Source organism: Ovis aries, chromosome 17, assembly GCF_016772045.2.
Source record: "Ovis aries strain OAR_USU_Benz2616 breed Rambouillet chromosome 17, ARS-UI_Ramb_v3.0, whole genome shotgun sequence".
NCBI lineage: Eukaryota > Metazoa > Chordata > Mammalia > Artiodactyla > Bovidae > Ovis > Ovis aries.
Genome location: NC_056070.1, coordinates 15,458,958 through 15,476,907, shown reverse-complemented (window position 1 = coordinate 15,476,907; position 17,950 = coordinate 15,458,958). Strand labels below are relative to the sequence as shown.

General features: G+C 39.1%; 1 protein-coding gene across 13 annotated transcripts in view; it reads right to left on the bottom strand.

Moving 5' to 3' along the window:
- INPP4B (inositol polyphosphate-4-phosphatase type II B) overlaps positions 1-17,950 on the bottom strand; it is an 887,198-nt gene that overhangs the window by 456,357 nt on the left and 412,891 nt on the right. For all 13 annotated transcript variants that reach the window (XM_015101375.4, XM_042234315.2, XM_060400642.1 and 10 more), the window contains one exon: positions 3,015-3,076. The gene's annotated coding sequence lies outside the window, so the exon portion shown is untranslated. The remainder of the gene's footprint in view (positions 1-3,014; positions 3,077-17,950) is intronic.

Sequence of the window (17,950 nt, the reverse complement as noted above, 5' to 3'; positions counted from 1 at the left end):
ACTTGTGTTTCCAATGTTAGACATGGTGTTTGTAAACCAGAAGATAGGGCAAATGTGAAAAATGCATAGTTCAGGAACTCTGCTAAAAAATAATCAGGATTTTAAAAGCACTCTTCCTTAAGTCTCAGCCTTGTCAAGAAAATTATGTTCTGCCCAAAGGCTTGTGTCAGAATAAGTTAGATTATTGGTCCTAAAAACATCACAAGCTAGCAACTAAAATATAACTGTGATGACAGTCATCTCATGGTATCCTCAGGGATTGGTTCCAGGCCCCACTGAATGGAGACTGGAATCTGTGGGTTCTCAAGTTCCTGACATAAAACTACAGAGTACAGTCTGCTATACAAGATGCAGAACCCAGACACAGAGGGCCAGCTATAACTCTGGAAAAGGATATCACTGAGAAACAGGAGCAGAACCAATAAAACTTATTTAATATTCAGTTCAGTTGAGTTCAGTTCAGTCGCCCAGTTGTGTCCGACTCTTTGCGACCCCATGAATCGCAGCACGCCAGGCCTCCCCTGTCTATCACCAACTCCTGGAGTTCACTCAGACTCACGTCCATCGAGCCCGTGATGCCATCCAACCATCTCATCCTCGGTCATCCCCTTCTCCTCCTGCCCCCAATCCCTCCCAGCATCAGAGTCTTTTCCAATGAGTCAACTCTTCGCATGAGGTGGCCAAAGTACTGGAGTTTCAGCTTTAGCATCATTCCTTCCAAAGAAATCCCTGAGTTGATCTCCTTCAGAATGCACTGGTTGGATCTCCTTGCAGTCCAAGGGGCTCTCAAGAGTCTTCTCCAACACCACGGTTCAAAAGCATCAATTCTTCGGTGCTCAGCCTTCTTCACAGTCCAACTCTCACATCCATACATGACTACTGGGAAAACCATAGCCTTGACTAGATGGACCTTAGTCGGCAAAGTAATGTCTCTGCTTTTCAATATGCTATCTAGATTGCTCATAAACTTTCTTCCAAGGAGTAAGCGTCTTTTAATTTCATGGCTGCAGTCACCATCTGCAGTGATCTGGGAGCCCAAAAAAATAAAGTCTGACACTGTTTCCACTGTTTCCCCATCTATTTCCCATGAAGTGATGGGACCAGATGCCATGATTTTCGTTTTCTGAATGTTGAGCTTTAAGCCAACTTTTTCACTCTCCACTTTCACTTTCATCAAGAGGCTTTTTAGTTCCTCTTCACTTTCTGCCATAAGGATAGATTACTTAGTAAGCTTTTACTCCAGTATTCCTTATTGGTACTTTCAGGTATTATTTTCACATACAAACTATAATCAGGATTTGAAGCAATTAACCACATAATTCAGGTCAAGAAAACTCTTCTGCCTGAAAAGCTAAACCACTGAAGCAAACTGTTTGTTTGTTTGTTTTTTCCTGGCTTGAATTATCCAGATTCTAGAAAATTATTAAACACAACTTAATGTGCAAATCCATAAAACAGGTCTAGTTACTAAAAGCAGGCCAGCCTCAGGAGCATAAGGAACCCCTTAAAATACATATTTCTAAGAAGAAACTTCTAAAACAGTTCCTAATGTAAACCTGGAAATAATGGTTAAGCAATAGCAAGTTCACTAAAGGTGCACACACATACAGAAACACATTCATATACGTATATACTACAGAACTTCCCAGAACCTATGTTGATGCATGTTTAAAGCTCCTAAGAGTGGTACAGTATTCAGAAATTTTCAAACCTTTTTGATCCCAAACCGTTTTATATAGAACAGATCATGGAACTAATATTCGGACTCACTGAGAAACTTATTATGCAGTCATAAGCTTTTTACGCTGTACACTGGCAGGAGATGCAGGAGGGTAGGGTTGGGTGGTAGATTTGAAAGCTTCTACTAATACACCCAGGGGACCAGAAGAAAGACCAAATGACGTAGGACAGAAATGCCAAGGGCAAAACAGCATCAAGCAAAGCTGGTCTGAAGACGCTTCTACCATAACCACTGAGACCCTATGGGCCCGGGCTGATTGCCATAGCCATTCATTTTCCTTCTCTCTGGCTGCACCCCAGGGGATGTGGGATCTCAGTTCCCTGTGCCGGGATGGAACCTGTATCCCCTGTGCTGGAAGCATGGAGTCATTACCACTGGGTCATCAGGGAAATCTCATTTTTCAACACCGCTTCATCTTCTGCTTCTCTCCGCCTCTGTGACCTTCCTTAATCTTTGTCAGTTAGGTTCTTTATTCGCTGCTGTTCTTTCTACCTGGGACTCTTTTCTTTATACTTCAGCTCTTAGCTTAACACCATCTTCCACAGAAACACCCTCTGTTTAGTCCATCTGTAATAGATTCCTCTCTTCTTTCCCAGTATTTTCCCTACAGAATCTCTCTTCATAACATTTATCACAGTTTTTATTTACGTATTGATACTTGTTTATTTATTTCATATCATGTCCACAGGACTACAAGCACCATGAAGGCAGGAAGAGACTATGCCTGTTTTATCCAAATTTATGGTCACCAAATACCTCATAGATGAGTGTTTGCCATATAGCAGGTCTTTTATAAATATGTATCAATTTAATAATAAATAATAATAATTAATTCCTTCACATATCTCCCTGAGAGAAAGTTGCTCAGTCGTGTCTGACTCTTTGCGACTCTATGGACTATACAGTCCATGGAATTCTCCAGGCCAGAATACTGGAGCAGGTATCCTTTCCCTTCTCCAGGGGTCTTCCCAACTCAGGGATCATACCCAGGTCTCCTGCACTGCAGGCAGATTCTTTACCAGCTGAGCCACAAGGGAAGCCCATGTGTCCCTTGGGCTGGCCTAACTGAAATCCTCAAAATTGATTTAAAGTATACATAGAAATAAGTTCCTCTTTAGGATATAATTATCTATCTATAATATGCAGTCATACACATTCTAAAACATCAAACTTGCATTTTTGTAAAATATTTTTATAATGGGGGCTGTAGGTTTGAATAAATCATCAATCTAAATCAATATTATGAGTTGATTATTGAGAACCACATTCGTACCTGCTTTCTTGTATTCTTCAAATACTTCTACTCTTTATTACGGCCTTGCTGATTTCAGAGCTCTGCAAAGAACAAAAAGACAAATGTTAGGATTTGGTGTTTCACCAGGAACTCCTCTTTAAAAAAAAAAAAATTACTGGAGTATAGTTGCTTTACAATGTTGTATTAATGTCTGCCATATGGCAAAGTGAATCAGATATACATATACACATATCCCCTCCTTTTCTGGATTTCCTTCCCACTTCGGTCACCACAGAGCACTGACTATACTTCCTGCGCTATACAGTAGGTTCTCATTCATTATCTGTTTCATACATAGTATCAATAATGCATATATGTCAATCCCAATCTCTCAGTTCATCCCAGGCCTTCCTTCCCCCTTTGGGGTCCATACATTTGTTCTCTACATCTGTGTCTCTATTTCTGTTTTGCAAATAGCTTCATCTATAGGAATGCCTCTTTCCTAGGTAAAATATTTGATTTGCTTGTAATACCCATTATTCCAATCTTGAGGACTTATGATCACAAGATTCATGGAATACAGCTATTTCTTATTTGTATTCAACTTAATCTGCTTCTTTCAGCTCACAGAGGTCTACAGGAAGGAAGTCCAGCTGACTCATTTATTTGCTTACATGCGCCAAGCATTATTCTAAGTTTTTGGATCAACTCATGTATTCCTCATAACTACTGGGCAGGCAAGGGTTAACTCAGCAGGCTTGAGTTCCTGAAATGCTATCCTTTCTAAAGAAAGGTCCTTCTTCAGAACTGGCCTTAGTCTAGCTCCTGGAAGATGACCTCTGAGCTCTTGGAATAGGCTGACTGATAAAGTCTCCATACGTGTTTCTACTGCTCTAGGTGGCCCAGATACATTTATGGTGAACAGCTGTTTTGCTGGAAGAGGGGTGGCTGAAATCTGAATAGTGAGGTCAGTCATCTGGTGCTGCAAGCTTCTGTGACTGACCTCTAATAAAACTCTAGACACCAGAGGTCAGCTGAGCTTCCCTGGCTGACCACATGTGACCACTTCACACATGTGGTCACACATGGTGGCTCAGAGAATTAAGGGCATCCCCATGTGCCCTTAGGGGCTTCCCAAGTGACTCGCCAGTGCAGGAGGCAAAGGAGACATGGGTTCAATCCCTGCGTCAGGGAGATCCTCTGGAGTAGGACATGGTGACCCACTCCAGTATTCTTGCCTGGAGAATCGCGTGGACAGAGAAGCCTGGTGGGCTACAGACCAGGGGATCGCAAAGAGTCAGACACAACTGAGTATGAACACATGCAGGTGCCCTTAAGACATACAACACCTCCTAGAACTAACACCAGAAAGGGATGTCATTTTCATCATAGGAGACTGGAGTGCAGAACCAGGAAGTCAACAGATACTCAGAATAACAAGGCAAGTTTGGCCTTGGAATACAAAATGAAGAAGGGCAAATGCTAACAGAGTTTTGTCAAGAGAACATGCTGGTCACAGTGAACACCTCCTTCAACAAGGACATTACCAGATGGTCAATACCAATATCAGATTATGTTCTTTACAGCCAAAGATGAAGAAGCTCTCTACAGTCAGTAAAAACAAGACCTGGAACTTACTGTGGCTCAGATTATCGGCTCCTTATTGCAAAATTCAGGCTTAAATTGAAGAAAGTAGGGAAAACTACTAGGCCATTCAGGTATGATGTAAATCAAATCCCTTATGATTAGACAGTGGAGGTGATGAATAGATTCAAGGAACTAGATGTGGTAGACAGAGTGCCTGAAGAACTATGGATAGAGGTTGGTAACACTGTACAGGAGGCAGAGAAACCATTCCAAAGAAAAAGAAATGCAAGAAGGCCAAGTGGTTATCTGAGGAGGCTTTACATATAGTTGAGGAAAGAAAAGAAACAAAAAGCAAGGGAGAAAGGGAAAGATATACTCAATTGAATGTAGAGTTACAGAGAATAGCAAGGAGAGATAAGAAGGCCTTTTCAAATGAACAATGCAAAGAAACAGAGAAGTGAAATAAAATGGGAAAGACTAGAAACCTATTCACTAAAACTGGAGATAAAAAGGGAACATTTCGTGCAAGGATGGGCACGATAAAGGACAGAAACAGTAACAATCTCTTCTTCTCTATCAGAAGAAGATATTAAGAGGTGGCAAGGATACACAGAAGAGGTAAACAAAAATGGTCAAAGTGAATCGGCTACACATACGCACTGCTGCTGCTGCTGCTGCTGCTAAGTCACTTCAGTCATGTCCGACTCTGTGCGACCCCACAGACGGCAGCCCACCAGGCTCCCCCGTCCCTGGGATTCTCCAGAACACTGGAGTGGGTTACCATTTCCTTCTCCAGTGCATGAAAGTGAAAAGTCAAAGTGAAGTTGCTCAGTCGTGTCCAACTCTTAGTGACCCCATGGACTGCAGCTCACCAGGCTCCTCCATCCATGGGATTTTCCAGGCAAGAGTACTGGAGTGGGGTGCCATTTACACTTCATATCCCTTCATTTCTGGATTTCTTTCCCATTAAGGTGACCACAGAGCATTGATTAGAGTTCCTTGTGCTATACCGTAGGCTGTCATTAGTTATCTATCATACACATAGTATCAGTAGTGTATATATGCCAATACCCATCTATGACTGTGAGTATAACAGCTTCTCTGAATCTTGGGAACCCTCTAACAAATAATTGAGACTAAAGGTGGACTTTGGGATCCCCAGCAAACCACCCTGTGAGATACTATTACCCGTATAATATAGACAGTGAAGTGAAGTGAAGTGAAAAGTCGTTCAGTCATGTCTGACTCTTTGCGATCCCATGGACTATATAGCCCACCAGGCTGCTCTGTCCATGGAAGTCTCCAGGAAAGAATACTGGAGTAGTTAGCCATCCTTCTCCACGGGATGTTCCCGGGGATTGAACCTGGGACTCCTGCACTGCAGCCAGATTCTTTACTGACTGAGCCACCAGGGAAGGAATTGGCAATAGACAATGAACTCTGAGGTAACCCAGAATTCCACAGCTAGTTTAAGTGTTAGTATTTAAATTTGAACCCAGTGATCTGGTTTAGGCATTTTACCATCACTGTGACATGTGGTTTATCAAAATATTTATTATGTGCTGTTCAATACATGTATCAAAAAATGCCACCTGGTTCTTTTTCTTATTTTGTTATCAAGGATGATAATTTTCAAATTGTAAATGCACCATCAATTACCAAATTTCATTTTGTCTGTCAACAAAACAGCAATAACTTTTATTGAGTTAAAGTTGTACTTTCTGCTGTATTTTATTCAAAACAAATTTTCTCCCAGTCATGTCAACAATGCAGATGTGATGTTAAGATTTTCTCACTCACAGCCTCATATATTTCTTCTATATGGTTTTTAATACAGGGGGGTGACAACTACAGACTTAACTTTAAATCAAACACCAGGTTTTATTTAATTTGGGGAAAACAAAACACCTTATCATGGTTTTTCTTAAGATTTATAATATTTTGAGCCTAAGAGATCCAGAATTGCCTTGAAGTGTTAGAAAAAATAGTTTCACAACAGGAGAAAGCATTAAACTAATCAGTTGCTATTAAAGAAAATGTAAACCATCTACTGATTTCTAAATACAATGGATTAAAATAGTATGCCAGTTATGTACAAAAATTATGAGTTCACTATATTAAGCTTTTTTCAGGCAGACTCTGCAGAAAACACTTTGGTCTAGTTAATCATTTTCATCAGATTGTGAAGTAGCTTTATTCATTCGACTTATTCTAGCACTGGAAAAAAACCCATAATTCATTATCTTATCTTTTTAAATGCACCCTAAACTAAGCATTGGACACTGTTGTACACATAAGGATTCCTGTGTCTTATTCTTATCACTCAGACTGCACATCTCTTGATATTCTGGTGTCACGACAATCGCAAAAGTAAGGACTCTACCTTGCAGTGTGGATATTCAGAGGCCAGTGTAGTCTCAAAGTGTCCAAACAGTCCTTAAAATAACTTCCAAAAGTACAAGTAAAGAATGCAGGGGAAGGGCAATCCCTCACATAGTGATGATGAAATACATGGAACGTAAACTGGATAACTGTGAAAGTGCAAAGAATAAACGCTTCAGATGCAGAAGTATCAATGGTGTTATGTGAGCCTGAGTCTTTCATACTTGTTTTGTCCCCTTTATTTTGTTATTTATTACTTCTCAGCTCCCATCACGAAACAAGAACTAATTTACCCAAACCCACCAAGGTGCTGGGTTGTCTTAAATAAATATCCCACACAGTGAATGCAAATGAAAGCCCTATTTAACACTTCTCATTGCCTTCACAATAAATGATCAAGTCGAATACTGGCCTTAATTAGGACATAAAGTTTTCTTTAGAAAATAGAGAATTCTATCTTAGACAACTTCAACTAAATATTCAACTAAATTGAATATTATTGACTAGCAATAAATTAGGCAACATTTTTAAAATGGTGTAGCCTCTATTGGGCTCTACTTTATGCTTCCTGGGTTCCTATATTCACCCTGTGGCCCTAAATAGGTCAGACTCTCATGACTCACATTTTCCCTCTACTCAGGAGTTCTGGTGTGATGGGGATATAGCCAAAGTCCGAGCTGGATAGCTGCCTTTCCACATTGCCCCATGAAAGCATGCTGGGCTTGAGACGCCTTGTTGTTGATCTCAGACAGCCTGATGACTCCAGGTCAAGAGTGCCATTAGTGAGAGGTTTGGGGATATTATGCCAAAGGCAAGAGCTAAGTGGGGTGGGGTTTAGAAAGGACTAGGAAGAGATGACATATATGTCAGAATGTTGTATAGTATGGAGATCCTCTCTGCTTCTGAAAAAGCTCAACTATTTGTCCCCTAAAAGATCCAGCAGTTAAAACCCGTTTCACAGATATTACATATAACATACACACATATATATACACACATAGTAGAATTACTAGAATCTATCTGTCTCTGAAATAGATGTGAAAATTTAACCCTATCTCAAAAGTAGACTTTTTAAAAATTAAATTTTAATTAAAGGATAATTTACAATACTGTGCCTCCCTCTTAAACCTTCCTGCCACCTCCCATCCCTCTGGGTTGTCACAGAGCTTTGGATTTGAACTCTGTGCATCATACAGCAAATTCCCACTGGCTATATAACTAAAAGTAGACTTTTAGAATCTTACTTTAGGTCTTCAATTTCCACCTCTTACTGTAAAAACAAAATAGGATTTATAATAGCTAAAAATGAGATTATTCTCAAGTGCTGACAATCATCATATCAACTAAAAAACTACAAACAATTTTCTACAAGAATTTAGAAAATGAATCAAGAAAAGTCTCAGGATACAGGATAAATTTGCAGTAATAACTTCAATATAACAGCAATAAACAGAAAGTAAATTTTTTTAAAATAAATAAATGTAACTCCCAGTGGCATCAACCATCCTGACTCACTACAGCAGTAACAACAAAACCCACAAAGTGCTTATGAATAACTCTGTAAAAAAAATTATTAAAAGCTATAAAGGAAATAAGTACTATAACACATGTATGAGTGGGAAAGTACTTACAACGAAAATATCACTACTCCTGAAATTAATTTATATTTTTAGCATAATTCAAATTCAAAATTCTAGTACAGGTAATTTTAGAGTCTGTCAAAACTTTCTAAAGTTTACTTGAAGAAAGAGTCATGGATCATAAAGAAAATTTTGAATACAAATATTAATGAGATGTTTTGTTCTAGTTAATGATAAAACACATTGTTGTGATACAACATTTAACATAGTACAGAACTGGCTTAGAAATTGACATATAAGATATCCCAGAAACATCCTATTTTATGCATTTATTCAACATATATTTAATGCCTGTCATATGCCAAGCACTATGCTAGTTATTGAAGGGAAAACACAATTCCTGCCCTCAGAAAATTTGAAGGGGGGAAAACTAGCTATTTTCATTTTGATAGAAATTGATAAAAATGGGCATAGGACTTTATGAATGCATATAGAAAAGAAATCTAATAAAATAGACACCACTAATTAATGAAAAAGAAATTGTTCAATAAGTAATGTTGAGATAATTGCTTATCTTTTGAAACAAAAATCTAATATGTCCCATTAGATATAGATCTAAGTTGCAAACATATTATGGAACTAAATATAAATGAAATGCAACATAAAAATAAATGAAAATGGAATTGATTATTTATATGTCTCTTTGGAGAGGGCAAGTCTACTTCTGAAGGATATAAGTGCTAAAAGAAATTAGAAAGAATAAGACAGGTTGATTGGACTACGTGAGAAAACTTCCCTAGGTAAAAAACATAAAAAGAAAAAATTAAAAAGCAAAGCAGATGTGAAATTATTTGCAGCAAATACAATACATCAAAATCTATTTTATATAAATACTAAATACCAAAATCAAAATGAAGAAAGAGCTCATTAATGAACATATGGAAAAATGTTCAACTTCATTAGTACTCAAGGAAATAACCATTAAAACAATGATCGACAATATTTCATCTAACAAATTGGCAATGAAGAGAAAATGTTCATCTATGGTGCCATTTTGAAATTGTTTTGAATGCCACTTTTCTAAAACCTGTAAAAGCTCTAAAAGTATTCCTATCTTGAAAGAATTCTCACTATATAAAATTCATACAAGATGCTCATTTCAGGCACACGCTATTTGAATATCCACTAATCCATAGCACCATTTAGATAACTGCTAGTCAAATGTTCATCATCCTATCACAGGTACCATACCCAGTTCAGAGGAGGCATGCAAGAAATGTCTTGAATATTGAATAGATGAACTAATGGGTTTATTTCTTCATCATTAAAATAAATTAAAGTGGGACTCTGGCTTCTCAAAAAAGTTTTCATAGTCTTTGATCTCAGTTCAGTTCAGTCACTCAGTTGTGTCTGACTCTTGTGACCCCATGGACTGCAGCATGCCAGGCCTCCCTGTCCATCACCAACTCCCAGAATTTACTCAAACTTATATCCATTGAGTCAGTGATGCTGTCCAACCATCTCATCCTCTGTTGTCCCCTTCTCCTCCCACCTTCAATCTTTCCCAGCATCAGGGCCTTTTCAAGTGAGTCAGTTCTTCGCAATAGTTGACCAAAGTATTGGAGTTTCAGCAACAACATCAGTCCTTCCAATGAATATTCACGACCAATTTCCTTTAGGATGGACTGGTTGGATCTCCTTGCAGTCCAAGAGACTCTCAAGAGTCTTCTCCAACAACACAGTTCAAAAGCATCAACTCTTCAATGCTCATCTTTCTTTATAGTCCAACTCTCACATCCATACATGACTACTGGAAAAACCATACCTTTGACTAGACAGACCTTTGTTGGCAAAGCAATGTCTCTGCTTTTTAATATGCTGTCTAGGTTGGTCATAACTTTTCTTCCAAGTAGCAAATGTCTTTTAATTTCATGGCTGCAGTCACCATCTGCAGTAATTTTGGAGCCCCAAAAAATAGTCTGTCACTGTTTCCATTGTTTCCCCATCTATTTCCCATGAAGTGATGGGACCAGATGCCATGACTTAGTTTTCTGAATGTTGAGTTTTAAGCCAAATTTTTCACTCTCCTCTTTCACTTTCATCAAGAGGCTCTTTATTTCTTCACTTTATGCCATAAAGGTGGTGTCATCTGCATATCTGAGGTTATTGATATTTCTCCTGGCAATCTTGATTCCTCCTTGTGATTCATCCAGCCCAGCGTTTCTCATGATGTACTCTGCATATAAGTTAAATAAACGGGGTGACAATATATAGCCTTGGCATACTCCTTTCCCAATATGGAACCAGTCTGTTGTTCCATGTCCAGTTCTAAATGTTGCTTCCTGACCTGCATACAGATTTCTCAAGGTCAGGTAGTCTGGTATTCCCATCTCTTGAAGAATTTTCCACAGTTTCCTGTGATCCACACAGTCAAAGACTTTGGCATAGTCAAAAAAGCAGAAATAGATGTTTTCTGGAACTCACTTGCTTTCTTGATGATCCGGCATATGTTGGCAATTTGATCTCTGGTTCCTCTGCCTTTTCTAAAACCAGCTTGAACATCTGGAAGTTCACGGTTCACGTACTATTGAAGCCTGGCTTGGAGAATTTTTAGCATTACTAGTGTGTGAGATGTGTGCAATTGTGTGGTAGTTTGAGCATTGTTTGGCATTGCCTTTCTTTGGGATTGGAATTAAAACTGAGCTTTTCCAGTCCTGTGGCCACTGCTGAATTTTCCAAATTTTCTGGCATATTGAGTGCAGCACTTTCATAGCATTATCTTTTTGGATTTGAAAGAGCTCAACTGGAATTCCATCAGATTCACTAGTTTTGTTTGTAGAGATGCTTCCTAAAGCCCACTTGACTTCACATTCCAGGATTTCTGGCTCCAGGTGAGTGATCACAGCACCATGATTATCTGGGTCATGAAGATCTTTTTTGTACAGTTCTTCTGTGTATTCTTGCCATCTCTTCTTAATATCTTCTGTTTCTGTTAGGTCCCTACCATTTCTGTCCTTTATCAAACCCATCTTTGCATGAAATGTTCCCTTGGTATCTCTAATTTTCTTGAAGAGATCTCTAGTCTTTCCCATTCTGTTGTTTTCCTCTATTTCTTTACACTCATCACTGAGGAAGGCTTTCTTATCTCTCCTTGCTATTCTTTGGAACTCTGCATTCAGATGCATATATCTTTTCATTTCTCCTTTGCTTTTCATTTCACTTTTCTTCTTTTCACAGCTATTTGTAAGGCCTCCTCAGACAGACATTTTTCTTTTCTGCATTTCTTTCTCTTGCCGATGGTCTTGATCCCTGTCTCCTGTACAATGTCATGAACCTCCATCCACAGTTCTTCAGGCACTCTGTCTATCAGATCTAATCCCTTGAATCTGCTTCTCATTTCCACTGTATAATCATAAGGGATTTGATTTAGGTCATACCTGGATGGTCTAGTGGTTTTCCCTACTTTCTTCAATTTAGGTCTGAATTTGGCAATAAGGAGTTCATGATCTGAGCCACAGATCATGAGTCAGCTCCTGGTCTTGTTTTGCTGACTGTATCAAGCTTCTCCATCTTTGGCTGGAAAGAATACAGTCAATCTGATTTCAGTATTGACCATCTGGTGATGTCCATGTGTAGAGTCTTCTCTTGTGTTGTTGGAAGAGGGTGGTTGCTATGACCAGTGTGTTCTCTTGGCAAAACTCTTAGCCTTTGCCCTGCTTCATTCTTTACTCCAAGGCCAAATTTGCCTGTTACTCAAGGTCTTTGATCTAGTAATTCTAATTCTGAGTTTCTATCTAGGGAAAGTGAAAGTGAAGTCGCTCAGTCATGTCTGACTCTTTGCAACCCCATGGACTGTAGCCCACCAGGCTCCTCAGTCCACGGAATTTTCCAGGCAAGAGTACTGGAGTGGGGTGCCATTTCCTTCTCCAGAGGATCTTCCCAACACCGGGATCGAACCTGAGTCTCCCACACTGCAGGCAGACGCTTTACCCTCTGAGCCACCAGAGGGCTCAAGTAATCCTAAATGGGGAGGGGCGGCAGGAAAAGGTGTATACATAAAGAATTACCGCAATAGATAAAACGTAGAAATTGCCTAAATATTCAAGTATAGATGAAACTTTATAAATACTGTGTTATTTTAATTTGGTGGAATAGTATGTCACCATTAAAAAGAGTTTAGAATTCAGGTTTAGAAAGATTTATGCAAAATATTAAAACTGAAAAGCAAGTTTTAAAGTTATATATCTTGTATATCAGTGGTATCCAAACTTTTTGGCACCAGGGGCTGGTTTCATGGGAGACAATTTTTCCATGAACTAGGGGGTGGGGGACTGAAGCTGAAGCTCCAATACTTTGGCTACCTGATGCAAACAGCCAATTCATTGGAAAAGACCGTAATGCTGGGAAAGACTGAGGGCAAATGGAGAAGTGGGTGTAGAGGATGAGATGGCTAGATGGCATAACCGAACAATGGATATGAACTTGGGCAAACTCCAGGAGACGGTGAGGGACGGGGAGGCCTATCATGCTGCAGTCCATGGGGTCACAAAGAGGCAGACACGATTGGGCAACTGAACAGCAACGGGGGTGGGGGATAGTTTGGGATGACTTAAGTGCCTTACATTTATTGTGCACTTTGTTTCCAGTATTATTACATCAGCCCCACCTCAGATTATCAGACATTAGACCCTGGAGACTGGGAACCGCTGTACAGGTATACTGTAGTAGGTAAGACTCAGCATAAAATCCTATCTTCATTAACGGTATCTCCACGAACAACTTAACTTCTTCAAGTCTCAGTTTCCTTATTTATAAAATGGGACAGTAGTAACAATATTGTCTATTTAAAAGGCTTTTATTTTTAATTGAATTCAAATTAGATAATTCAAAGTGTTAATATCAAATATTATATAACACATATTCAGTAATCACAGATATAGCTTTTATTTGATGTATTAAACAAAACTAAAACATATGCACACCAGAAAGTCCATATGCTAATACATTGATCCATTGGCAGCAATTACTGTGTGGTGGATTTGACTGTTCACTACCTTTGGAACATCTCTCCTACACCTGGGAAATGTTCACATTACATGTTTACACACCACAATGATGGATGCCTCAAACCCACTTTGCAGTCTTCTTTACAGGTTACGAGTCTAAGTGATCCACGAAGAGATAGATACTTGGTGAGAATGCTAGGGTAAAAGCCTGTGATGAAGGCTTTTCTGATAACACACCCTTGTACAAGGCTTCCGTTTTTAAATTTATTTTTAAACAAAGTATAATTTACAATGTTGCATTCATTTCCGGTGTACAGCAAAACTATTCAGTTATATATTCTTTTCCACAGTCTTTTCTATGTTAGTTTAGTATAAGATATTGAACATAATTCCCTGTGCTATATAGTAGGTCCTTTTAAATCTATTTTATATATCATAGTGTGTATCTGTTAGTCCCAAACTCCCAATCCATCCTTCCCCCACTTCGTCTCCCCTTGGCAACCACAAGCCTGTTCTTTATGTCTGTGAATCTGTTTCTGTCTCATAGATAAGTTCATTTGTATGACATTGTAGATTTCACACATTAAGTGATATCATATGATATTTGGCTTTCGCTATCTGGCTTACTTCACTTAGTATAATAATCTCTAGGTCCACCTATGCTGCTGGAAATGGCATTATTTTTTCTTCTCTTAATGGCTGAGTAATATTCTGTTGTACACATATACCACATCTACTTAATTCATTTGTCTATTGATGGGCACTTAGGTTGCATCTATGTCTTGCAGTGAACACTGGGGTGCATGTTCAGTTCAGTTCAGTTCAGTCCAGTTCAGTCGCTCAGTGGTGTCCGAGTCTTTGTGACCCCATGAACCACAGCACACCAGGCCTCCCTGTCCATCACCAACTCCCAGAGTCCACCCAAACCCATGTGCATTGAGTCGGTGATGCCATCCAACCATCTCATCCTCTGTCATCCCCTTCTTCTCCTGACCGCAATCTTTCCCAGCATCAGGGTCTTTTCAAATGAGTCAGCTCTTCGCATGAGGTGGCCAAAGTATTGGAGTTTCAGCCTCAGCATCAGTCCTTCCAATGAACACCCAGGACTGGTCTCCTTTAGGATGGACCGGTTGGATCTCCTTGCAGTCCAAGGGACTCTTAAGAGTTTTCTCCAACACCACAGTTCAAAAGCATCAATTCTTTGGTGCTCAGCTTTCTTCACAGTGCAACTCACACATCCATACATGACCACTGGAAAACCATAGCCTTGACTAGATGGACCTTTGTTGGCAAAGTAATGTCTCTGCTTTTCAGTATGCTATCTAGGTTAGTCATAACTTTTCTTCCAAGGAGTAAGCGTCTTTTAATTTCATGGCTGCAGTCACCATCTGCAGTGATCTTGGAACCCCCCAAAATAAAGTCTGACACTGTTTCCACTGTTTCCCCATCTATTTCCCATGAAGTGATGGGACCAGATGCCATGATCTTAGTTTTCTGAATGCTGAGCTTTAAGCCAACTTTTTCACTCTCCTCTTTCACTTTCTAGGAGTCCTCAGATTTTTTGGAAAAGGATGTATTAGTCATTAAACAGAAGATGACGTGTTAAGAAAAAGAAGAAACTGACCAGTTAACATAGCTTGAGCAGTTAACAGCATGCAGTTCACATGCATATCTCAGAATCTCAAGCTAGAAAGGGACGGCAAAGATCACTGTGGAAAAACTGTCATGTAGTCTTGCCACCCATCTGTCATCTGAAACACCTCTATCCCACCTCCTGACCAAGTTATCACAATCATCGATACTGAGTTTAGTAGCTGGCTACCTCAGGAAGAAAATATCAGTAATTCTGTCTGTAGTTATTGTTGACCATTAGAAAGCTCTTCTTTAAAACTGAATCAAAACATATTTATTTACAAAAGTTTCTTTTCTTTCTTTTTTTTTTTTTTTTAACCCACTGACTACATCTCCAACATCTGAGAATTCCTTATACTCCCATCCTGGATATGCAATACAATGCCTTAAAATCACTTTATAGCAACCCAACTCAAAAGACTTTTATATCTACTGCACACACTTGATACTTTGATTCTGTGTCAGTCTATCATTCCCTTCTGCTCCAAAGCAGAGATATGAATTGCTAGATCACAGAAACTGTTTCTTCTGTCTCTTCAGATCACAAACTCATCATTTCTTTGACTTCCATCAGAGGAAAACTAACTTGTACTGGGCCATTGTTTTAAAAGAAATTTGGAACCCAATACAAAATTCACACGTTATTGTTTTGGAAAAGAAAATATTTCTACTTCTTTGTTTTCCTTGAAGAAGCTAGGCAAAATGAAATAGTAAAAACCGTTCAAAACTAGGAATCTGGCAATACAGATTCTAAGTCCTGGTTCTGCTAACAAATCCTGTATCATCTATAAAATCCAGCTTCTTCCATCCCTTAAGGGATAATTTAGATTCTTAATATCTAATGACTGGATTTCTAACAAAGAATTAGATCTCTAAGTTATTACCAGATTAAGTAAATTTAAAATAAAACTACATTGCATTTGTATTTAAGATTTCCTTTTAACCAATAAAGAGAAATATTAAATGGGATTGGAATCAAATGCACATAACCATTAGTTATCCATCTGATAACCATCAGGTATGCATTTTGTGTTTGTGTGTTCTTGGAAACTGACATCATGAACAGATAATTGTATTCAGAAGACGTGATATATATAACCACATTACTCAGACATAACTAATGGAATGTTATTCAGCCATAAAAAATGCACACTACCATTTTGCAGTAACTTGGATGGACATAGAAAGTATTGTTCTTAGTGAAGTAAGTCAGAGGAAAACAAATAACTTTATGATATCACTTATATATGGAATCTAAAAGTAACACAAAGGAAAATATATACAAAGCAAAAAAAAATTCATAGATATAGAATCAAACTTGTGGTTCCCAAAGGAGAGAGGGAATGGGAGAGGAATAAATTAGAGGTATGAGATCAATAAACTACATATAAAATAGATAAGCATCAAGGATATACTGTATAGCGCAGGGAAATCACACCTGATATCTTTTAAATACAGGCTTCCCTGTTAGCTCGGCTGGTAAAGAATCCACCTGCAGTTCAGGAGACCAGGGTGCAATCCCTGGGTTGGGAAGATCTCCTGGAGGAGGGCGTGGCAACCCACTCCAGTATGCTTGCCTGGAGGATTCCATGGACAGAGGAGCCTGGTGGGCCACAGTCCATGGGGTCACAAAGAGTCTGACAGAACTGAGTGACTAAGCACGGAGTGCACATCTTTTAAAACATCCAAAATGGAATATAATCTGCAAAAATGCTGAATCACTATTCTATTCACCGGAAACTAACACATTATTGTAAATCAACTAGATGTCAATTTAAAAATGTTATTGACTCCTTGATCCAATTTTTGGCTGAGGCGGGTAGGGAAGGAGTCCTGTTTTTATAAAGCCCTTCAGGACCTGGGCTAAGACAGACCTCACCATCTTTCAAGCAAGTGGCTTAGTCACCCTGAATATGGAATTCCAGCAGGGAGACTAGGGAAAGAGAGAATGAGGATCACCAGAAAGCCCTATATGAGCCCGGTCTGTACGCTCACATTATGTGCCTGAGGGCAAGATGGTCTGAGCAGCCCTAACACTACTCCTTTCCAAGGAACCAGGATCTCTGATGAACAACCGGCCATCTCCATGACAGCCCAGTATAAAGATTTTGTGGGTTTCAGTTAGACCAAGGCAGTTGACAAATATTTGTCTATACTGATGCCAGAGGCTAAATAATGAAGTAGAGAAAATGAATGATTTGGTATTGAGGGCTTTGGTAAAACTGGCATCACAAACAGGTGAAGAAGAGGATAATCAGAATCTGGTGATTATTAGCTGCAAGCCCTTCACAAAGGATAGACAACAGAGGTCCAGGACCAAAGCAGCTCTGGATGAGAAACGTCAGAAATGTCTCTGACATTTTATGACATATTCTAATATGACATAGAAGTCATATGAGAAAAGAGAATTAGTAGGATTGTTATTTTCAATCCTATAACTGAACTGCAGTCTTTTAGACCAGTACTTCTATGCCATGGTACAGAGATCTAGTTGTCAGGGATTGGACAATAGAGAGGGGAGGTACAGTCCCTCATTTTGCCAGTGTAAAGCAATCACTCTATTTTTCTTAAAGCAGGGCCAGCCAGATTAAAACCTTTAAAAGTCCTGAACTTCAAAAATATTACCATGTACCATCTCCTACCTTGAAGTAAAAGTGAAAGTCACTCAGTCCAAGTTGCTCAGTCCTGTGGGACTCTTTGAGAGCGCATGGGTTTATACAGTCCAGGGAATTCTCCAGGACAGAATACTGGAGTGGGTAGCCTTTCCTTTCCCTAGAATTCCCCTGCC